Source organism: Microcaecilia unicolor, chromosome 5, assembly GCF_901765095.1.
Source record: "Microcaecilia unicolor chromosome 5, aMicUni1.1, whole genome shotgun sequence".
Lineage (NCBI taxonomy): Eukaryota > Metazoa > Chordata > Amphibia > Gymnophiona > Siphonopidae > Microcaecilia > Microcaecilia unicolor.
Window position 1 is genome coordinate 18,140,812 of NC_044035.1, and position 24,911 is coordinate 18,165,722.

The following is a 24,911-nucleotide window of genomic DNA, read 5'->3' on the forward strand; positions in this document are numbered from 1 at the left end:
CCCTTTTCTTGGAAATGCTTATCTGCACCCCTGCAAGGTGGAAGCTCAGGCTAGAAAGTCTGAACATCCCCGCCCCCCCTAATCTCTCTGCACTTCGTTTTCTATGTATCTTCTCACTCTTTTACTTTGGGATACGTTTGGGCTTGCTTATGAGAGGGGTATGACGGCAGTTGACCGCTCTACACCTGCCCTATGCATGTATGGACACAGCATATTGCGCTAGGTAGACATAAGTACATAAGTATTGCCATACTGGGACAGACCAAAGGGCCATCAAGCCCAGCATCCTGTTTCCAACAGTGGCCAATCCAGGTCACAAATAACCAGCAAGATCCCCAGAAAAGTACAATACATTTTAGACTGCTTATCCTAGAAATAAGCAGTGGATTTTCCCCAAGTCCATTTTAATAATAGTCTATGGACTTTTCCTTTAGGAGGCCATCCAATCCTGTTTTAAACCCCGCTAAGCTAAATGCTGTTACTACATTCTCTGGCAACGAATTCCAGAGTTTAATTACATGTTGAGTGAAGAAAAAGTTTTTCTGATTTGTTTTCAATTTACTACTTTGTAGCTTCATTGGGTGTCCCCTAGTCCTAGTATTTTTGGAAAGAGTAAACAAGCGATTCACGTCTACCCATTCCACTCCACTCATCATTTTATAGACCTCTATCAGATCTCCCCTCAGCCTTCTTTTCTCCAAGCTAAAGAGCCCTAGCCGCTTTAGCCTTTCCTCATAGGGAAGTTGTCCCATTTCCTTTATCATTTTCGTCACCCTTCTCCGTACCTTTTCTAATTCCACTATATCTTTTTTGAGCTGCGGTGACCAGAATTGAACACAGCACCGTGGAGCGATACAAAGGCATTATAACATCCTCATTTTTGTTTTCCATTCCTTTCCTAATAATACCGAACATTCTATTTGCTTTCTTAGCCGCCGCCGCCGCACACTGAGAAGAGGGTTTCAACGTATCATCAACGATGACACCTAGATCCCTTTCCTGGTTGGTGACTCCTAGGGGGTCTTTTCTAAAGCTTAGCTTGAGTTATCTGCAGCAGGGCCCATTTTATTCCTATGGGCCCTGCTGCAGATAACTCGAGCTAAGCTTTAGTAAAAGACCCCCCTAACGAAACAAATGCACTCGATCTGCAGCCCCTCCTTACCTCTCTACCCTCATCTCCCCTTACGTTCCTACCCGTAACCTCCGCTCTCAAGACAAATCCCTCCTCTTAGTACCCTTCTCCACCACCGCCAACTCCAGGCTCCGCCCTTTCTGCCTTGCCTCACCCTATGCTTGGAATAAACTCCCTGAGCCCATACGCCAGGCCCCCTCCCTGCCCACCTTCAAATCCTTGCTCAAAGCCCACCTCTTCAATGTCGCCTTCGGCACCTAACCACCATACCTCTACTCAGGAAATCTAGACTGCCCCAACTTGACATTTCGTCCTTTAGATTGGAAGCTCCTTTGAGCAGGGACTGTCCTTCTTTGTTAAACTGTACAGCGCTGCGTAACCCTAGTAGTGCTCTAGAAATGTTAAGTAGTAGTAGTAGAATTAGACAAAACCGAACTCTCTGTACCTGACTGCTGCAGTAACTCTATCACTAACGAATGTTAATACACCACCACCTTATTTCTCATGCCGAAATGAACTGATTATCTAATTTAATCTATAATTTACTCTACCATCTATGTACTTAATGTAATACCACTTGTATTTCTCATCCCGGAAATGGCGATCGCCACTACGGCATACTGAAAGCCACATTGAGCCTGCAAAAAGGTGGGAAAATGTGGGATACAAATGCAACAAATAAATAAATAAATAATGTGGAACCTTGCATTATGTAGCTACTGGTAAAAAAGGTCCGTTTCTTAACGCAATGAAACGGGTGCTAGCAATGTAATGAGCAGTGGCGTTCCTAGGGGGGCTGACACCCGGGGTGGATTGCCAATGCGCCCCGCCCCCCGGGTGCAGCGCCCCCCCCCCCCGGATGCAGCGCGGACCCCCCCAGCGAAAGGACACCCCCCGAAGGAACCCCCCCGGGTGCACGCCGCTGGGGGGGGGGGGTGCCGTGCGCACCTGTCCTCCGTTCGTTCCATGCTGCTTCTCTGCCCTGGAACAGGAAGTAACCTGTTCCGGGGCAGAGAAGAAGCATGGAACGAACGGAGGACAGGCGTGCGCGGCACCCCCCCCCCAGCGGCGTGCAACCGGGGCGGACCGCACCCACTGCCCCCCCCCAGGAACGCCACTGGTAATGAGTTCCTGCCATTAATGTTTCCATGGTTGTATTCTGAATATAATTGTTGTTTACATGTGTAAGATTTCTTTATATACAATATTCTTTGTGTAAACTGTGTTACAATGTGGTAAAAGTTTTCCTTGTTCAGGCCCTTCAATCAGTTTAACAATCACATCAGAAGAGCTCCTCACTCCTGAGAATGCAACATACAGTTGCCCATGTGAGAGACTGAGAGCGACAGTGTGTTTTACAGACAGTGTAAGAGAGAGATACACAGAGTGATTGTGTGTGTGTGTGTGTGTGTGTGTGTGTGTGAGTGATGTCTGTGTGTGTGTGTGTGTGTGTGTGATGTCTGTGTGTGTGTGTGTGTGTGTGTGTGTGTGTGTGATGTCTGTGTGTGTGTATGTGTGTGAGTGACAAAGTGATTAAATGTTTGTCTTCCCTTCCGTTCTGTGCATTTGCCTCCACTGATGTTCGTACCTCCCTGTATGTGATTGTTTGTTAGAGATTCAGTCCACTCCACTTCCCTCCTCTAAGTTCCGTTCTGTCTGATTGGTTCTTCATTGACAGTGAGAGCCAATGAAACGCTGAACTACAGACTTACGAACCCTACACTGTCACAGTGCCACGGAGTCAGCTTCAGAATGTTGGAGGTGCTTTTCATTATATAGGATAATTCACTCTGACCTCATCGGTAGTTCTTTTGAGAGCTACTGAGCAGGGATAGTCCTAGGGGATCCCACATTGGGATCTGTATATGAGAAGATCAGTCTATGTGTCGTGGAATAGGGGAGTAGCTTCATGGTTAGAGCAGCAAGCGGAGAACCAGAGAAGCCCAGTTCAAACCCCACTGCAGCTCCTTGTGATCTTGGGCAAGTCACTTAACCCTCCGTTGCCTCAGGTGGAGACAGAGGGTTCCTTTTACCACACTGCAGTAAAAAGTGGCCTTAGCGCGTCCTTGCATGAGTCATTCCCGCACGCTAAGGCCATTTTTACCGCCGGAGTAAACAGGCCGATTTTTCTATTTTCTCTATTAATGGCCACACGCTAATTTTTTTATTAGTGCCTGAGCCTGCTATTGCCACCCATTATTTATGTATTTATTGCATTTGTATCCCACATTTTCCCACCTATTTGCAGGCTCAATGTGGCTTACATTATGCCGTAATGGCGATCGCCTTTTCCGGGATGAGAATTACAAAGTGGTATTGCATTGAAGTTCATGGCTGATAGAGTAAGGAATAGAGTCAGCTAGACAATCAAATATAGAAATTCATTTCAGCGAAATGCAGCGGTAACGCGTTAACGTTCATTAGTAACAGAGTCCATGAATCAGTCAAGTGTAAAGAGTTCGATTTTGTCTGGTTTTGGTAGAGTATCATTGTTTGCTATTTGGGATGGATCATTGTGGTATGGCTTTTTGAACAGGTTGGTTTTCAGTAGTTTTCGGAAATTTGTTAGGTCATGCATTGTTTTTATGACCTTTGGTACTGGCGGTAGAGGTTCACATGTTAAGCACATACAGCGTTCCCCGTGGTAAGCCATTTTTTGCATGGTAAGCAATTTAGTAAAAGGGGTCCATAGATTGTAAGTCTTCTTGGGACAGAAAAATACCTACTGTATGTGAACATACCCCACTTCAAGTTCAGGCAGTATATAAGAAAAACAAATCATGACATTTCCTTGCAAAATTAGGAGATAATAAGCAGATGTGGATCTATATGGGATGCATGTGGGAAAGAGGAACCCGAATTATAGCTACATCATCCTAGGTTCCACGTTAGGAGTCATGGACCAAGAAAGGGATCTAGGTGTCGTCGTTGATGATAGGTTGAAACCTTCTGCTTAGTGTGCTGCTGCAGCTAAGAAAGCAAATAGAATGTTAGGTATTATTAGGAAAGGAATGGAAAACAAAATGGGGATGTTATAATGCCTTTGTATCGCTCCACGGTGCGACCGCAGTCACCGCACCTTGAATAGTGTGTTCAATTCTGGTCGCCACATCTCAAAAAAGATATAGTGGAATTAGAAAAGGTGCAGAGAAGGGCGACGAAAATGATAAAGGGGATGGGACGACTTCCCTATGAGGAAAGGCTAAAGCGGCTAGGGCTCTTCAGCTTGGAGAAAAGGCGGCTAAGGGAAGATATGATAGAGGCCTATAAAATAATGAGTGGAGTTGAACGGGTAGATGTGAAGCATCTGTTCACGCATTCCAAAAATACTAGGACTAGGGGGCATGCGACGAAGCTACAATGTAGTAAATTTAAAACAAATCAGAAAAAAAGTTTTCTTCACTCAACGTGTAATTAAACTCTGGAATTCGTTGCCAGAGAATGTGGTAAAGGTGGTTAGCTTAGCGGAGTTTAAAAAAGGTTTGGACAGCTTCCTAAAGGAAAAGTCCATAGACCATTATTAAATAGACTTGGGGAAAATCCACTATTTCTGGGATAAGCAGTATAAAATGTTTTGTACTTTTTTGGGAATCTTGCCAGGTATTTGTGACCTGGTCTCTGTTGGAAACAGGATGCTGGTCTTCATGGACCTTTGGTCTTTCCCAGTATGGTAATACTTATGTACTTATATAAATTCCATGTAAACTTACCACCTGACATTCAAAGCTATTAAACTGGGCAGGAGAGGATTCTGCCTGATTAAATCACTTCTGGCTGCCTAACTGGTGATATTACGCAGATAGCACAGTTGAATATGACCATAAGGGGTATCATAAATTACTAACCTGTTAAAAAAAAGCAGCCAAAGCTAGACTAGCAAACAGAATGTCCTAACTTTAGCTGTGGAGCTAACAGGGCTCTGGTCTGGATATAGGCCAGTGCCTGGTTAACTTCTGAATAGCGGCATCGAGGCTACTGGGTCTCCCCCTGGTACCAATCTGTCTTCCTCCCCTGAAAGAAAAATCAAGGCAGGGCCTAGCCCCAACTCTCCCCTCATCCCAGTAGCAACCCCCCCCCCCCCCGGTCATAGCTCTAATCTATGGGTCTACGGGGGGCTTGTCTGACATTGCTGCCTGGATGTCTCAACGCCATCTCAAATTAAACATGGCTAAAACTGAACTTCTCATTTTTCCCCCCTAAACCCTCCTCCCCTCTTCCCCCATTCTCTATCTCTGTTAATGGCTCTCATATCCTCCCTGTCTCCTTGGCTCGTAACCTTGGAGTCATCTTCGACTCTTCTCTCTCCTTCTCTGCTCATATTCAACAGATCGCCAAAACCTGTTGCTTCTTTATCTTCAACATTAGCAAAATTCGCCCCTTCCTTTCTGAACACGCCACCAAAACCCTTATTCACACCATTGTTACTTCTCGCTTGGACTATTGCAATTTACTTCTCACTGATCTTCCGCTCAATCATCTTTCTCCTCTCCAATCTGTCCAGAATTCTGCAGCTCGTCTTATTTTCCGCCAGAATCGCTATGCCCACACTAGCCCACTTCTCAAGTCTCTTCACTGGCTCCCTGTCCGCTTCTGTATACAGTTCAAACTTCTCTTACTGACCTTTAAATGCATCCACTCTATGACCCCTCATTTACCTCTCCTCTCTCATTTCTCCCTACATTCCTCCCCGTAAACTCCGCTCTCTGAGCAAGTCTCTCTTGTCGTCCCCCTTCTCCTCCACCGCTAACTCCAGACTGCGTTCCTTTTGTCTTGCGGCACCGTATGACTGGAACCGTCTTCCCGAACCCATACGTCTAGCTCCATCTCTACCTGTTTTTAAATCTATGCTGAAAGCCCACCTTTTCACTGCTGCCTTTGGCTCCTCATTGCCCTCCTCCTCCCCTGTTCCTCTTTACCCTGTATTTCCCTTGCCCGTAATGTCTTGTCTGTCTGTTTTACCTAGATTGTAAGCTCTTTGAGCAGGGACTGTCTCTCTATGTCAAATGTTCAGCGCTGCGTGCGTCTGGTAGCGCTATATAAATGCTATTAGTAGTAGGTAGGTTTCATAAGTTCATCTAGTGACTCCTCTGGGGAAGAGACAACTAGTTTGGAACCTAAATTATTAGAAAAATCATCCCCAGGTATAATGGTGCTCCCCTATGATTATTTACAGTTACCGGCAGCAACTGCAACCACAGTAATCCCAATATTGAACAAGAAAATGAGCAAAACCTGCAAGAAAACACGGAACTGTTAATGGATGTGTTTAATTTATCATCAAAGACTTTATCAATAGATCAATCGCAAGTTCTACAACTTGGATTCTCCTTTGTTCCCTCTAATCATTACAATTCTTTCTCGCTGAGAATAATTGATTTACAAACATTGTTTAGGAAATTACGTTTGAAACTATTTTTCCTGACCAAATTCAAAAGAAGGGGGAAAATAATAAGGTATTCTCGGATAGATAGCATCCTCCCTCCACATGGGTACCACCAGGTGGAACTGATCCTGTTATGTATATACTTATCAGCATTTTGTTTTGCAGGATCTTGAAAATTTGGAAAAACAGAATATTACTACTACTACTATAAATCACTTCTATAGTGCTACCAGTCATACGCAGCGCTTTACAATTGAACATGAAGAAGACAGTCCCTGCTCAAAAGAGCTTACAATCTAAATCAGGACAAACAGACAGGACCAATAAGGAGAAAGGAAGGACAGACAGAAGGACACATAAGGATAAGATAAAAGTTACAAGTCAGGAGTCGAAAGCAGCATCAAACAGGTAGGCCTTTAGCCCGGATTTGAAGGCAGCCAGGGATGGAGCTAGACGTAATGGCTCAGGAAGCCTATTCCAGGCATAAGGTGCGGCGAGATAGAAGGAGCGGAGTCTGGAGTTAGCGATGGAGGAGAAGGGCGCAACTAGGAGAGATTTGCCTAGTGAACGGAGTTCTAGGTAAGGAGTGTAGGGAGAGATGAGGGTGGAGAGGTAGTGAGGGGCTGCAGAGTGAATGCACTTATAGGTCAATAAGAGGAGCTTGAATTGTATACGGAAATGGATAGGGAGCCAGTGAAACGATTTCAGGAGAGGGCTGATATGGGCATAACGACTTTGGCGAAATATTAGTCGTGCGGCAGAGTTTTGAACAGATTGAAGAGAATATCAAACAATATCATAATTTGACAAGTAACCAACACAGTACGTTGAAGGCATTGAAGGAAGATAACTCGGTTATAATTACAGTAGTCAAGGGTGGAGGCGTAATAGTATTAGATAAGATAGGTTATGAAATAGAAGCTTTAAGACAATTAATGGATACAAGATACTCTCAGCAACTAACAGAAGACCCTACGGGATTCCTTAAACAACAAGTGTCGATGTTATTATCACAAGCCCATGAGGAAGGAATAATTTCAAATAAAGAATACAGATATCTATTTAATAATTATCCTAAGATACCTGTTACATATTTTTTGCCCAAAGTACATAAATTGTTAGTATCCTCGCCTGGTAGACTATCAGGCTTATTTTCAAAAGATGCCCATCTTTCGACACAAATTGGGAGATGGACGACCTTCTACCAGAGTTGCCCAAATCGGCATAATCAAAAGCCGATTTTGGGTGTCCTGAACTGCTTTCCCTTGCGGGGACGACCAAAGTTCCAAGGGGCGTGTTGGAAGCATAGCGAAGGCGGGACTAGGGCGTGCTTAACACATGGGCATCCTCGGCCAATAATGGAAAAAAGAAGGGCGTCCCTCACGAGCACTTGGCAGACTTTACTTGGTCCATTTTTTCTTGTGACCAAGCCTCAAAAGGTGCCCGAACTGACCAGATGACCACCGGAGGGAATTGGGGATGACCTCCCCTTACTCCCCCAGTGGTCACCAACCCCCCTTCCACCCTAAAAGAAAAACTTTTAAAATATTGTTTGCCAGCCTCAAATATCATACCCAGCTCCATGACAGCAGTATGCAGGTCTCTGGAGCAGTTTTAGTGGGTACTGCAGTGCAGGCAGGCGGACCTAGGCCCATCTCCCCCCCCCCCCACACCTGTTACACTTGTGGTGGTAAATGTGAGCCCTCCAAAACCCAACACAAACGCACTGTACCCACATGTAGGTGCCCCCCTTCACCCATAAGGACTATGGTAGTGTTGCACAATTGTGGGGAGTGGGTTTTTGTTTTTTTGGGGGGGCTCAGCACCAAAGGTAAGGGAACTATGCACCTGGGAGCAATTTCTGAAGTCCACTGCAGTGCCCCCTAGGGTGCCTGGTTGGTGTCCTGGCATGTGAGGGGGACCAATGCACTACGAATGCTGGCTCCTCCCATGACCAAAGGGCTTGGATTTGGTCGTTTCTGAGATGGATGTCGTTGGTTTCCATTATTGCCGAAAACCGGAGACGACCATCTCTAAGGACCACCATCTCTAAGGTCGACCTAAATGTTGAGATCTGGGCGTCCCTGACCATATTATTGAAACGAAAGATGGCTGCCCATCTTGTTTCGATAATACGGGTTTCCTCGCCCCTTCGCCAGGACGTCCTGCGAGGACGTCCTCAGGAAACCTTGGGCGCCCCGTTCGATTATGCCCTTCCAATTGTATCAAGCAGACAATTTCTATTAGACCTGCTATCACAATAGCTCAATTTTCATCTGAGTGGATTTGTTTTACAGTTGCAGCCCTATTTAAGAGATTCGATGCATTTGATACAAATTTTAGAACTGGTTAAATTCTTTCAAACTTATGAAATTCTGTTAGTGACACTTGATGTGCAGGCATTATATACAAACTAGTAAAAAAGCCCCGTTTCTGATGCAAATGAAACGGGGGCTAGCAAAGGTTTTCTTCTGTGTGCATGTGGGAGTGTGTGTGTCCCTGCCATCTGCCCTCTCTCCCTTCCCCTGTGCTCTCTGTCCCCTCCCCCCTCGGAGTCGAGTCCTTCAGTGTTAAGTTTCCTGCTGTGCTGTGTTTGTGTTACAGAGATAGTGAGGGCTTCTGCCCTCTCTACCCTCCCCCCTCTGAGTCCTTCACTGTTACAGAGAGAGCGATTTGATTTCGTGCTTTGCTGTGTTTTTTCCTTCACTGTTTGTGTTACAGAGAGAGCGAGGGCGGGGCAGACACTCATGGGGAAACTGGATATCTCTTCCCCTTCACACTTCCGGCTGGAGGCTTCATAGAACGTTGGTGGTGCCTTTTATATATAGAGATATTCCCCAGACACAAGCTAAACGAATTGCGACTCACTATTTAATGCATACTAAATGGCTGTGTTAGTAATTGATCATAATTACTTCCTGTTTGGGCAGACTTATACGGTCTGTGCCAGAGCCAGTGGTGGGAGGCAGGGATAGTGCTGGGCAGACTTATACGGTCTGTGCCAGAGCCGGTGGTTGGGAGGCGGGGATAGTGCTGGCCAGACTTATACGGTCTGTGCCAGAGCCGGTGGTTGGGAGGCGGGACTGGTGGTTGGGAGGCGGGGAAAGTGCTGGGCAGACTTATACGGTCTGTGCCAGAGCCGGTGGTGGGAGGCGGGGCTGGTGGTTGGGAGGCGGGGATAGTGCTGGGCAGACTTATACGGTCTGTGCCAGAGCTGGTGGCGGGAGACGGGGCTGATGGTTGGGAGGCGGGGATAGTGCTGGGCAGACTTATACGGTCTGTGCCCTGAAGAGCAAAGGTACAAATCAAAGTAGGGTATACACAAAAAGTAGCACATATGACTTATCTTGTTGGGCAGACTGGATGGACCGTGCAGGTCTTTTTCTGCCGTCATCTACTATGTATATGTTACTATGTTTGGATTATTGTTTGAGAAAGTTATTTTTTTTATTTGATTCCTAGGGCCAGGGCGTAATCTGTGGGGGCCCATGCCCCAGTGGCTCCACGTAGCTACGCCCCTGGTAAAAGGGCCCCATAGTCAATAAAAACGTGCAGATCTTTCGCCAGTCAATGCCTCGGTAGTTGGCTCAAACCAGGGGCAGCCCAACCATTAGGCAGCCTCAGGCAGCACTCTTCAGGAGCGGCATCTCCTCACTCTTTGGGGAGCGGCATCTCCCCCTTCGCAGCCTTTACCTCGTCGTGTTCCAAACCCAGCAGTGGCAGTGATTTCCATACGCTGCCCTGCTGCCGGCACCCGCCTCTTCCCTTTACTGTGGCCGCCTCTGTGATGTAACTTCCTGTTTCTTCAGTGGCTCAGGCAGCCGCAGTAAAGGGAAGAGGCGGGTGCCGGCGGTAGGGCAGAGTATAGGAATTGCTGCCGCTGCTAGATTTGGTATGTGATGAGGTAAACGCCCTGAACGGGCCAGAGATAGGAAGGGAGGCGGCAGCTCGGCCTGGGGAGGCGGCATCTTGCCTTGGGCCGGCCTTGGCTCAAACAGTAGCACAATGTATGTTTACTTTCCATACGCTGAATGCATTTCTTAGCTAGTCTTCTTATGGGTAATAAAGACAGAATTATTAGTTCTTTCTGCTTCTGATATTGGTCTTTTAATTGCACAATTAATCGTACTGAAAAATGTATAATCACGTGATTAACTGTGATTACATTTTTAATTGAACTGCAGCCCTACAAATAATCTATCACTTTGAGCTGTCAGTTATATTCATGTGTTAAGATAGCACTGCCTATGCCGTCAATCACATTTTAATCACCTTATCCGATATAAATCAAACAACAAATATGTGTTTAGAATATATGGAGGTTTTATGCTATTTTATGTTTTACAGGGTTCTTGTCTGCAAATACCAATTTTAGTTAATTGTGGATTGCAAATTAAGGGGTGGTCTTTTACTAAGAGGAGTGGCTTAGTGGTTAGAGCACCGGTCTTGCAATCCAGAGGTGGCCAGTTCAAATCCCACTGCTGCTCCTTGTGATCTTGGGCAAGTCACTTAACCCTCCATTGCCTCAGGTACAAACTTAGATTGTGAGCCCTCCTGGGACAGAGAAATATCCAATATATCTGAATGTAACTCACCTTGAGCTACTACTGAAAAAGGTATGAGCAAAATCCAAATAAATTATTTGAGATTCTGTTGCTACTATCTGAGATTCTACATGGAATGTTGATACTATTTGAGATTATGGAATGTTGATATTATCTGAGATTCTACATGGAATGTTGCTACTATTTTAAATTCTACATGGAATGTTGTTATAGTGGAGGAGTGGCCTAGTGGTTAGAGCACTGGTCTTGCAATCCAGAGGTGGCCAATTCAAATCCCACCGTTGCTCCTTGTGATCTTGGGCAAGTCACTTAACCCTCCATTGCCTCAGGTACAAACTTAGATTGTGAGCCCTCCTGGGACAGAGAAATATCCAATATATCTGAATGTAACTCACCTTGAGCTACTACTGAAAAAGGTATGAGCAAAATCCAAATAAATTATTTGAGATTCTATTGCTACTATCTGAGATTCTACATGGAATGTTGATACTATTTGAGATTATGGAATGTTGCTACTATCTGAGATTCTACATGGAATGTTGATACTATTTGAGATTATGGAATGTTGCTACTATCTGAGATTCTACATAGAATGTTGATATTATTTGAGATTATGGAATGTTGATATCTGAGATTCTACATGGAATGTTGCTACTATTTTAAATTCTACATGGAATGTTGTTATAGTGGAGGAGTGGCCTAGTGGTTAAAGCACCGCTCTTGACATCCAGAGGTAGCCACTTCAAATCCCACTGCTGCTCCTTGTGATCTTGGGCAAGTCACTTAACCCTCCATTGCCTCAGGTACAAACTTAGATTGTGAGCCCTCCTGGGACAGAGAAATATCCAATGTATCTGAATGTAACTCACCTTGAGCTACTACTGAAAAGGTATGAGCAAAATCCAAATAAATTATTTGAGATTCTGTTGCTACTATCTGAGATTCTACATGGAATGTTGATACTATTTGAGATTATGGAATGTTGATATTATCTGAGATCCTACATAGAATGTTGATATTATTTGAGATTATGGAATGTTGATATCTGAGATTCTACATGGAATGTTGCTACTATTTTAAATTCTACATGGAATGTTTTTATAGTGGAGGAGTGGCCTAGTGGTTAAAGCACCGGTCTTGACATCCAGAGGTGGCCACTTCAAATCCCACTGCTGCTCCTTGTGATCTTGGGCAAGTCACTTAACCCTTCATTGCCTCAGGTACAAACTTAGATTGTGAGCCCTCCTGGGACAGAGAAATATCCAGTGTACCTGAATGTAACTCACCTTGAGGTACTACTGAAAAAGGTGTGAGCAAACTGCTAAACTGGAAGTACCACTGGGCTAGGTAGTCCCCACCCCCAGCACATGCAAAATTTTTTTTTATTTATGTTGTGCTGGTGTTTACCCAGCGGTAATTGGGTAGTGCTGGGCTACTTTGGAAGCCCTTACTGTCACCTAGTAAGTGTTCCTCCCCAAATGGCTATGCGGCAAGTGCTTCACTTGCACACAGTCATTTCTTTTTTTAAAAAACCCCAGCCTTTTACCTGCTGTGGTAAAAGGGGGCCTTGGCGCGCGTCAAAAATGTGCTGATGCCAGTGCAGGCATCTTAGTAAAAGTACCACTAAGATCATGGAGGCAGGGCTGCCGAGAGACTGGGCCAGGCCCGGGGCAAGGCCGCCCCCGTCGCCCCCCCGAAGTCGTCGTTGTTACCGCCCCCCCCCCCTCCATCCACCACCGGGCCGGGCCCTCCTGAATTTAAATCATAGCGCCTCACCTTGACCTCGCTCCGTGTGAAAGAAGCGCGGCAGTCTGCAGATCGCCTCCCTTCGGGCCTTCCCTCCCTGTGTCCCGCCCTCGCGCAAGTTACGTCAGACGAGGGCAGGACACAGGGAGGGAAGGCCCGAAGGGGGGCGATTTGCAGACTGCCGCTGCTGCGGTAGCTCGGCGGTACTTCCGGTTTAGAGAGCAGTAGCCCCACGTTGAGCTTACCGCTGCTTAGTAAAAGACCCCCTAAATTCTGTCCATAAAAAATATCCAGCCACTGAACACATCTTAGAACCACTATTCCCGCTTAGCTGAGTGGGAGTCCTCCAACTGCATTCCTGCCAGTAGGGGGCAGTGCTTCAATATTGTCTTTTCAATTGCTAGGGACATCCAGGTTCCCTGAACTCCTGCACAGCTTGTCTATTCCTCATGTGATAGTGAAACAGTAGCCACTACTGGCAGGACTTAGAGGGAACAGTGCTTAGGACCTTGGCAACACCCTACTGGACTGTCAGTTCTTATGGGCAGTGACTGACTCTCATAGACTGACTTGTGTAAGACCCAATTCTTACTTGTATTAATTTACCTATGTTTTCTTTGTACCTTGAATACACTGCCAACACACTGTAGAAAAACAAGCCTAGAATTGCATGACAACTTATAATGAGTATAATTTATGAATAGTTTTTCAGGAGTGCAATGCAGTTTTCTTTCTTTCTATTTGAAGGGCTGACAGGTACTGAGAGCAGGGCATGGGGAGGGTATTTGGGTCATCTGGGTTGAAATGTAAGGAGGAGGGTAAACATGGATATTTAAAAATGTGCTTTGCAAGGTGAGGCAAAAGACTAGAATTAGAATTGGCCCAAGGTCATCGCCCTTCGCCAAGGGCAGGATACCCAACATTGCAGGCCATCCACCTTTAAATCTCTTTTGCTTGCACAAATGACCCTTTAACTATTGAGTTCTGGCTTGCGGCTTCTTGGTTCACCTCTGTGAGAGGTGGATTTTCCTGACAACTCAATGCTGGACCATTCCTAGAGTTACAGATGACTTGTTTTCTGGACAGGCTGGGTTTCCATCCTTCTTTAGGTACAATGGTAGGGTAGCCATAGGTGCCGACTCCGTGGGTGCTGTGGGTGCTCGAGCACCCCCAATATTTTCCTGCCAGAAGTTCCCAGCCAGCTCGACCTGCCCACCCTCGGCCTCAACAGTCCTTCATCCACTCCTCGCCTTCCTGCCGCCCAGAATTTAAAACTCATCTTTCTTATCTCGGGTCCCGGCGGCAGCAGTGAAAGGCGAGCAGACTCGGTGCTTCAGCCTTCCCTTCTCTGTCAGCTCTGGTCCCGCCCTTGTGGAAACAGGAAATGAGGGCGGGACCAGAGCTGAGAGAGAAGGGAAGGCTGAAGCGCCAAGCCTGCTCGCCTTTCACTGCTGCCGCCGGGACCCGAGGTAAGAAAGATGAGTTTTAAATTCTGGGCATCAGGAAGGCGAGGAGTGAACGGAGGACTGTTGTGGGAGAAGAGGTTGGGCTGGGATTTGGACTGGCAGTCGGAGGAGAGGGAGAGGGAGGGAAGGAGGGGGTCCTGGAACTCGGAGGAGAGGGAGGTGTCCTGGAACTCGGAGGAGAGGGAGGGGGGCCTGGAATTCAGAGGAGAGGGAGGGGGGGCCTGGAACTCAGAGGAGATGGGGGAGGGGGGAGTAGATGGGGAGGGGGAAATGCACCACCTGTAAAAAAAAAAAAAAAAAAATGTTCAGCACCCCCAATCTTTTGAAAAGTTGGCTCCTATGAGGGTAGCTGTGTTAGTGCACTTTTAAAGGTATTAAATAGAAATAAAACAAAACCAAGAAAAGAAAATAAGTTGATACCTTTTTTATTGGCCTAACTTTTTATATTTTTTGATGAGCTTTTGAAGGTAACCCTTCTTCGGATCAGAAATTCAGAAATGAGCAAACGATGACATATATCAAAATATATCTGTGAAACATAAAAACATTCCAAATGACAATCTCATGTGGAAGGTGGGGGTGGGGATAATTGCAAAAGGTAAAGAGAAGCTCCGAGTCCATGGGGAACCGTTCCAGCTCTCAAGACTATGAGCAATATTCATGTGACCCAAAAGATAAGCCGAGAGCTGTTGAGACAGACAGAAACAAGGACAGACTTGCATTTGTGTGATAGTATTTTCGAATTGTAAGATTACTGCTTTAGCGTTGAGTGGCTTTATGGGAAGAGAGAAATGATTGCTACAAAACTCTTTCCTGGGATAGAACTGTAGCATATAGACAGGGATGGATGTCTCCATTATTCACCTTTTGTGAATTTGTTCTTTTGTAATGGCTTTCCTGGATCTCTGCTCAGCCGCATTACCTCACGAGTTTGCTATCTGCTATTATTTCAAGAATACCTGCCCGTGGTTGGTCCTGTTCTAGCATTTTGTATCTTGAATTGTGGATTTTCCAAACAGTGCAACATTATAATTAATTTTTAATCATATTTACTTTGCCCGCTGGCATCACTGGTACGAATCTTACAGACACATAAGCCGTGTTTGCAGTAGGCTCTTTGGGCAAGAGGAAACACGATTAATGTTTATTCTCTCCTTGGCACTCAGGAAGAGGGTGAACTTTATGCAAGAGATTAAAATAAGTTATAAAATGCAGCCATCTCAGATGTGGAGTATAGCAGCGATCTTTTCAGCTACTGCTCAGCACAGGGAGAATGACTGGAACTCCGCTCACTGGACAAATCTCTCTCGCCGTCCCCCTTCTCCTCCACTGCTAACTCCAGACTTCGTTCCTTTTCCCTCGCGGCACCTTATGCCTGGAATAGACTTCCTGAGCCTGTACATCTAGCTCCATCTCTACCTGTTTTCAAATCTATGCTGAAAACCCACCTTTTCACCGCTGCTTTTGGCTCCTAGCCACTACTCAATTGCCCTCCCCTTGTTCCTTTCTCACCCAGTACTTCCCTCGCCCTTAATTGTCTTGTCTGTCTGTCTTTTTTTAGATTGTAAGCTCTATTGAGCAGGACTGTCTCTCAGTGTCAGGTGTTCAGCACTACGTGCATCTGGTAGCGCTATACAAATGCTAATAATAATAATAATAATTTAAGGGTACAGCAGGAAGGAGGAAGTGTGGGTTGACCTCAGAGCTCAGAATTGGGGTGTACAGTCGTGTTCACAGCAAAGCAAAGCAAAACCAGCAGGAACTTCCACACTTAGGGCCCCTTTTACTAAGCTGCGTAGGCGCCTACATGCGCCAAAATGGGCCTACCGCCTGACTACCGCGTGCCTCTTGTGGTAATTTCATTTTTGGCACGTGTACACTATGTGCGTCTGAAAAATAATTTTTATTTTTGGACACGCATAGCGGACATGCGCCATGTGGCATCTGACGCGTGTAGGTCCTTACCACCCAAATTCTTTACTGCTAGGTCTATGGCTGGCGGTAAGGTCAGAGACCCAAAATGGACTCGCGGCAATTTTGATTTTGCCGCACGTCCATTTTCGGGGGGGGGGGGGAAGAGGCCTTTTTTACAGGCGCGCTGAAAAATGATTCTGCACGCACCCAAAACCCGCACCTACACTTCCGCAAGCCACTTTTCAGCGCGTCTTCGTAAAAGGACCCTGTAGATCTAGTATGTGGGAAATACAGGCTTCTGGAGGATTTTTTAACCACAGAATTCAATGGAAGAAAATTACCATGAAACAGATGAAAACGGGCGCACAGAATGTTGAGTATTATTAGGAAAGGGATGGAAAACAAACACGAGGATGATATAATGACGTTGTATCGCTCCATGGTGAGACCGCACCTCGAGTATTGTGTTCAGTTCTGGTCACCGCATCTCAAAAAATATATAAAGGAATTGGAGAAGGTGCAGAGAAGGGCGACGAAAATGGTAAAAGGGATGGGAGGACTTCCCTATGAGAAAAGGCTAAGACGGTTAGGGCTCTTCAGCTTGGAGAAGAGGCGGCTGAGGGGTGATATGATAGACGTCTACAAGATAATGAGCAGAGTAGAGCAGACAGATGTGAAGCGTTTGTTTACACTTTCTAACAATAATAGAACCAGGGGAGACAAGATGAAGCTAGAATATGGTAGAGTTAAAACAAACAGGAGAAAGATTTTCTTTACTCAGCGTGTAGTTAGACTCTGGAACTCGTTGCCGGAAAATGTAGTGACAGTGGTTGGCCTTGCTGAGTTTAAAAGGAGTTTGGACAGATTCCTGAAGGAAAAGTCCATTGAACTTTATTAATTTAAATTGTTGTTTTGTTTTGGGGTTTTTGCCAGGTTCTTGAGGCCTGGATTGGCCACTGTCGGAGACAGGATGCTGGGCTTGATGGACCCTTGGTCTTTTCCCAGTATGGCGGTGCTTACTGTATGTTCTTATGTTTGCCCATCTGGTCTGATCTGTGAACCCCCTTCTCTGGCCAGTTGTTCTGATGGTTCCTGACTGTAATTGCTCTTCTGAGTGGTTGTTTGTCCTATCTCCAATCCAGTGGCGTAGCTACAGGTGGGCCTAGGTGGGCCGGGGCCCACCCACTTAGGGCTCAGGCCCACCCAACAGTAGCACATGTTTAGCAGTAGCTAGTGGGGATCCCAATCTCCACCAGCTGAAAACTTCCCCCTGATGGTAACAAAAACGCTGCTCTCCACAATACTGGCACCTCCGCATGCTCAGTTTTCAGCACATGCCTGCTGCAGACTGCCAAAGTGGAGAGAAGCATTTTCCCACCAGCTGAGATATTTTTTTGGTGGGAGGGGGAGAACGCTTGGTGCCCACCCACGTCTTGCCTAGGCCCACCCAAAATCTGCTGTCTGGCTACGCCCCTGCTCCAATCTGAATCAGTGGCGTTCGTCTCTTGCTTCTCTTTCATTTTCGTCTGTAAATCTCCTTGACCTGCTTGCCAGATAAGGTGGTATATGAAATCTTTACAATAAACCTAAACACAAGCAATGTAGGCTATGGCAAAGAAATATGACGGATATTTGTGAAAATATTTTGCGAAGTGCAACTTGTACCTCTTTGTACAGGGCTAACCAGGAGCCAGGGCCGGTGCTAGACATGATGAGGCCAAGGGGCAGATGCTAGAGAGGGGGGCCTCAAAGCTTGCTTGCAGATTGTCCCTCTTTCAACTTTAGGCAGGTTTGGGGCCCCCAGTAACATGGGGGCCCAGGGCAATTGCCCTGTTTGCTCACCCCAAACGCCGGCCCAGGAGCTCCTGAGTCCACGAGCCCCATTTTTAAGTCATCACTCAAGGTAATTTATAATTACCGACATGGCTTCAGCATACTTCATCCTCTTCCTCAAAGCTAAGGGTGGCGCTTAGACTGTAAGGAAGGAACTAGTGGGCGGAATCTTCTAAAATTAGTATCAAGGTCCATCAAAATGACAGCTAGAAAAGGCATTGCACGTAGAGTTACTCTCTGGCCTCCCCTCACCACGCGGAACATGTCTTTTCTCAGTCACAGGTGACCTGCGTACTTTTCTCAGTGGGTACGGGTACAGGCTGGACAATATTCTGAAGAGCTCCTTACCAGGGTTACCATATGGCTCCAGAAAAAGGAGGACGGATTGAGCCAGCGAGATTTTACTTTCAATGGAAGTAAAACCCGGCTGGCTCAATCTGTCCTCCTTTTTCTGGAGCCATATGGTAACCCTACTCCTTACTTACGTATGCACATACCGGTCAATATTCAGGTGAGGCAGGGAGTTGTTTTTTTTTTTCTTTTAATGCTGGCCACGTTTTTTTTAAGGTGAAAAAAATCCCACAAAACATGGAAAAAAAACACAAAACATCCCACGAGGTGGATAAAATCAAAGAGTGGGAACTGGATCAGGCTCTTCAAAAACAAACTCAGGACACCAAATTCTAATTATCAGGGTCTATTATAGTTGACACGGTACCGTGTTTTGGCACATGCATGCCTGCCTCAGGAGTCTTGATATGTATGCTTGTGCACCTTACGTGACACTCCTAATTTTTTCCAATGGTCTTTCTAAAGACCAGCTTATGTTTGTTTTACATGACAAATTGTCAAGGACAAATGTGATTATCAAGCATACGTCTCAAGACTCCTGAGGCAGGCATGAATGTGCCGAAACATGGTACCTTGTCAACTATAACAAACACTGATCATTTTTTTTTTGTTACATTTGTACCCCGCGCTTTCCCACTAATGGCAGGCTCAATGTGGCTTACATGGGGCAATGGAGGTTTAAGTGACTTGCCCAGAGTCACAAGGAGGGAGCTGCCTGTGCCTGAAGTGGGAATTGAACTCAGTTCCTCAGGACCAAAGTCCACCACCCTAACCACTAGGCCACTCCTCCACTTTTGCTACTATTTGAGATTCTACATGGAATGTTGCTATTCCACTAGCAACATTCCATGTAGAAGTCGGCCCTTACAGATCACCAATGTGGTCGCGCAGGCTTCTGCTTCTGTGAGTCTGACGTGCAGGACGTCAGTCTCAGACGTCCCACAGAAACCTGCACAACCTGTTGCTAGTGGAACATTCCATGTAGAATCTCCAATAGTATCTATTTTTTTGTTTTGTTACATTTGTACCCCGCGCTTTCCCACCCATGGCAGGCTCAATGTGGCTTACATGGGGCAATGGAGGGTTAAGTGACTTGCCCAGAGTCACAAGGAGCTGCCTGTGCCTGAAGTGGGAATCGAACTCAGTTCCTCAGGACCAGAGTCCACCACCCTAACCACTAGGCCACTTTGACTTTGGCGTCCTAAGTCTGCTTTTGAAGAGCCTGATCCAGTTCCCATTTGTTGTTTTTTTAATTTTATCTACGTTAAAAAAAAAAAGCCAGGTATATTCGATGCTGCTATTTGGACAGGCAGCGGTTCTGAATATACATAAAGAAGCCCAGCACCCAAAATCTTTGACTGAATTTATAATGCAACAAATTTCGATAAGTCAACTTTCAATAAAACAATTTTCAATAGAACAATTCTCGGTATCTTATATGTTAAATTATATAGAATGGACCTCAGCGGCACTTATTATGTGGCAGAGATTTATTTATTAAGAGAAAGAATTACTCTTAACTCTCTTAAGCAGAGGAGTAGCCTAGTGGTTAGTGCAGTGGGGAACTGAGTTCAATTCCAACTGCAGCTCCTTGTGACTCTGGGCAAGTCACTTAACCCTCCATTGCCCCTGGTACAAATAAGTACCTGAATATATGTAAACTGCTTTGAATGTAGTTGCAAAAACCTCAGAAAGGTGGTATTTCAAGTTCCATTTCACTTTCCCTTAACTAGCCTTTGCCTCTTCACAGGTCCATGTTTCTCTTCACTTTACATATCCCAATTTTATTTATCTTTATTTGCCTTTCAATTATATGTAACTTTTAAGGCTTAAAACCCCCCAAAACTTAGCTTGTAATATAGTTGTAAACAACCAGAAACAACTGTATAAAAGCGTGGGATGCTTTTGGGTTTGCCACATACCTGAGGGTCATAAAAAAATTTTTTTTAGTAAAGTTTTTTTTATAGTACTTACACTGTTTCAAGATATACATTACTAGGATTGGTGTTGGTATTTTTGGTTTTTTTATGTGATATCCCCATTGTGAAGCACCGAGGCCACACAATTTTGATTAAGTAGCAATTAAGACACCATTTAGACGCACAAGGTGTACGTCCCAAGTTATAAAAGGCCCTGATTATGATACTCAGGGCCGCCGAGAGACAAGGCCGGGCCCGGGGCAAGGCTGCCCCCCGTCGCTCCCCCTGCCGCTGCAGTCCACGGTCTCACCTGCCTGCCTCCACAGCTCCGGGCCCCCTACATTCAAAGCGGCAATCGCAGATCGCCTCTCTTCTGGCCTTCCCTCCCTGTGTCCCGCCCTCATCTGATGTAACTTCCGGTTTCCGCGAGGCGGGACACAGGGAGGGAAGGCCCGAAGGGAGGGGATCTGTGACTGCCGCTTTGAATGCAGGGGGCCTAGAGCCGAGGAAGCAGGCAGACCGGGGACTGCAGCGCTGGTGGCCTGACCCCAGTGCCGGACCCCCCTTGGAGACCCGGACCCGGGGAATTTTGCCCCCCCTGCCCCCCCCTAGGCGGCCCTGATGATACTCAGCAAATCCACTCTGTCAGGAGCAGTCTGCTTTATAGCAGAGAATTCACTGTATCATGGGCATTTTGCGGGTCTTTATCTACCGTCACATGCTATGTTGTGACATGTGAATGAGGAAAACTGGCTTCTAATGTGGATTTTTCTGCAAGCAGACGCATCACAACGCATGGATTCACTAGAATGGGCTTCCATTAGAGTAACTTGAGTTCTACGCTACTTTGCTTGTACTCGGAAGTAAAGGAAGGCCTGGGCCTATCAGGATGCCGTTCTGCTTCCAGCAGACATTATCAGAGGAGTGAGGCGTTGAGATAGACTCTATCATCACCGAATGCTAATAGCATGCTTCTGACAACTTCAAACATTTTGCTTCTGAGGCACCTTGTGACTCTGGCACAGATGAAACAACAACTCTGAATGGTGCCAGAGCAGCTGGGCCTTTTGGCTTCCAAAAGGGAGCTTTGCATCCAGAGAGTTGCAGGCCTCAGCCTGCAAGTGACACTGTAAAGGCATCTCACAATACACACGGAGTTACGTAAAAATAGCTAATTCATTTTAAGTGCCATAACCCTAAAGCAAGTTCACTGCAATAGAATTCCAGCAGCAGTTCGTGTCCACCCCCTCCCCTAACCATGGCTTCCTCATTATCACAGCTTCCCTGCATGCCATGACCCAGTGATTACACTGGTATTATTCCTATTTTTATCTGGATCGGCACCTTCTTTTGCCAGGCACATGAATTCAGAAAAGCAGCCGTTTGGTGATGGGTCAAATCGTCCTACAAGTAACTGAGATAAGAAGGAGCATTTGACAAAAAGAGAAAACCACAGCTCGAGTGCACACTGCAAATGTCAAAAAAAAGAGGGCATTTTTGTTTTAAAACAAGTGTATCATAAAAATAACAGTGACTGTGTTTTGTGCATTTTGCTTTTCCTTTTTCAAGGGTACTTCTAAACATTGCTATGCAATTCATAGGTACAAAAGAGCATAAGTACATAAGTGTTTGCCAAACAGGGACAGACCGAAGGTCCATCAAGCCCAGTATCCTGTAGTGGCCAATCCAGGCCACAAGTACCTGGCGAGATCTCAAAACAGTACAATACATTTTATGCTGCTTATCCCAGAAATAAGCAGTGAATGTTCCCCATTTTAATAATAGTCTATGGACTTTTCCTTTAGGAAACCATCTAAAACTTTTTAAAACCGTGCTAAGCTAACTACTTTTACTACATTCTCTGGCAACAAATTCCAGAGCTTAATTATATTCCCCTCATTACATATCAGTGCATAAGTATTGCCATACTGGGACAGACCGAAGGTCCATCAAGCCCAGCATCCTGTTTCCAACAGTGGCCAATCCAGGTCACAAGTACCTGGCAAGATCCCAAAACAGTACAATACATTTTATGCTGCTTATCCCAGAAATAAGCAGTGGATTTTCCTAAGTCCATTTTACTAATGGCTTATGGTGCCTGTCACCATGAAATAAATGGTGCGTATTCTCAAGACCAATAAATCCCATTCAAGAAATTCTTAAAACAAGTGGTAATTGTGTATTTTGATCTATATTAATGCTCACATCCGAAAAATTGTACCATCCATTCACATTAATGTGTCTGTTCAATATATATAGAAATTGTTTAAAGTTTGCCCCAATTCTTGAAAAAAAGAAAAACATAGTAACATAGTAGATGACGGCAGAAAAAGACCTGCACGGTCCATCCAGTCTGCCCAACAACACAACTCATATGTGCTACTTCTTGTGTATACCCTACTTTGATTTGTACCTGTGCTCTTCAGGGCACAGACTGAATAAGTCTGGCCAGCACTATCCCCGCCTCCCAACCACCAGCCCCGCCTCCCAACCACCGGCTCTGGCACAGACCATATAAGTCTGGCCAGCACTATCCCTGCCTCCCAGCCACCAGCCCCGCCTCCCACCACCAGCTCTGGCACAGACCGTATAAGTCTGGCCAGCACTATCCCTGCCTCCCACCACCGGCTCTGGCACAGACCGTATAAGTCTGCCCAGCACTATCCCCGCCTCCCAACCACTAGCCCCGCCTCCCAACCACCGGCTCTGGCACAGACCGTATAAGTCTGGCCAGCACTATCCCCGCCTCCCAACCACCAGCCCCGCCTCCCAACCACCGGCTCTGGCACAGACCGTATAAGTCTGGCCAGCACTATCCCTGCCTCCCAACCACCAGCCCCGCCTCCCGCCACCGGCTCTGGCACAGACCGTATAAGTCTGGCCAGCACTATCCCCGCCTCCCAACCACCAGCCCCGCCTCCCGCCACCGGCTCTGGCACAGACCGTATAAGTCTGGCCAGCACTATCCCCGCCTCCCAACCACTAGTCCCGTCTCCCACCACCAGCTCTGGAACAGACCGTATAAGTCTGCCCAGGTTGTTGATTAAATCCCATGGGATGCAGCACCATCCACTCTAAGCTTCATCTTGCTTTCTAGACATTCAGTTTTGTACTCAGCAGATCTCCCTCCTCTCCTGGCCCGATCAACCTCCATAGACAGAAAGGGTTTTTTCAATTCATCACACCTACAATTATTGAAGTGATTTAGAACTGATGACTTTTACAAATACTTTCTCTGAGAAGCATTACACAGTTCTGTAACTAGGATGAGGGGGCATGCGATGAAGCTACAAAGTAGTAAATTTAATACGAATCAGAGAAAAATTTTCTTTACTCAACGTGTAATTAAACTGTGGAATTCGTTGCCAGAGAATGTGGTAAAGGCAAAGGTTAGCTTAGTGGGGTTTAAAAAAGGTCTGGATAGCTTCCTAAAAGAAAAGTCCATAGACCATTTTTTTCGAAAATATGGTCTGTCCCGCCCCTTCACGTACCCGTTCTCGGACATAGACGCCCATAGAGATGGGCGTTCGTGTTCGATTATGCCCCTCTCTGTCTCCCTAGGGAATTTGGGTGCTGTCTCTTAGCATCCTGGACTAACTTAGGGAACACATAATATAACCTATAACAGTGGTTCCCAAACCTATCCTGGAGGATCCCTAGCCAGTCAGGTTTTCAGGATATCCACAATGAATATTCACGACAGGGATGTGCATGCACTGCCTCTTTGATATGCAAATCTCCCTCATGCATATTCATTGTGGATAAATTGAAAACCCGACTGGCTAGGGAGCCCCCAGGACATGGTTGTGGAACTATTGACCTATGAATCAAACCCAGGTTTTCTGTACCTCCTACATATTAAATAGAAACCAACCCTTTTGGCCATGGTGCCAGTGAACTATCTTCCAAATGTACTTGTAAGGGCCAGATGTGTTAAAAAAAAACATATTTTCCATGTTGTTTGAATAAGAAAAACACGTGATACAACTGGCCTCTAAAAGTTGTGATATAGGTAGGAAGATGTAAAAGAAGAAAAGAAAGAAGAAAACTGCTCATTGGTTCAGGATGCTCACCCTTCACCAGCAACTAGTGAAAAGAGCCAGGTCCTGGTGTCTGTTTTGAACTACAAATAGGAGTGGAGGAGTAGCCTAGTGGTTAGTGCAGTGGACTTTGATCCTAAGGAGCTGAGTTCAATTCCCACTGCAGCTCCTTGTGACTCTGGGTAAGTCACTTAACCCTCCATTGCCCCAGGTACAAAATAAGCACCTGAATATATGTAAACCGCTTTGAATGTAGTTGCAAAAACCACAGAAAGTCAGTATATCAAGTCCCATTTCCCTTTCCCCCTTTTCCTTATGACATCACAATATCAGAAGTGAGCAAGTATTGGGCAATCAAGCCATTGTGACATCACTGATGAGGTTGGCTCTTACTGGTGGAATGAGTGGAGGAGTAGCCTAGTGGTTAGTGCAGTGGACTTTGATCCTGGGGAACTGAGTTTGATTACCACTGTAGCTCCTTGTGACTCTGGGTAAGTCACTTAACCCTCCATTGCCCCGGTACAAAATAAGCACCTGAATATATGTAAACCGCTTTGAATGT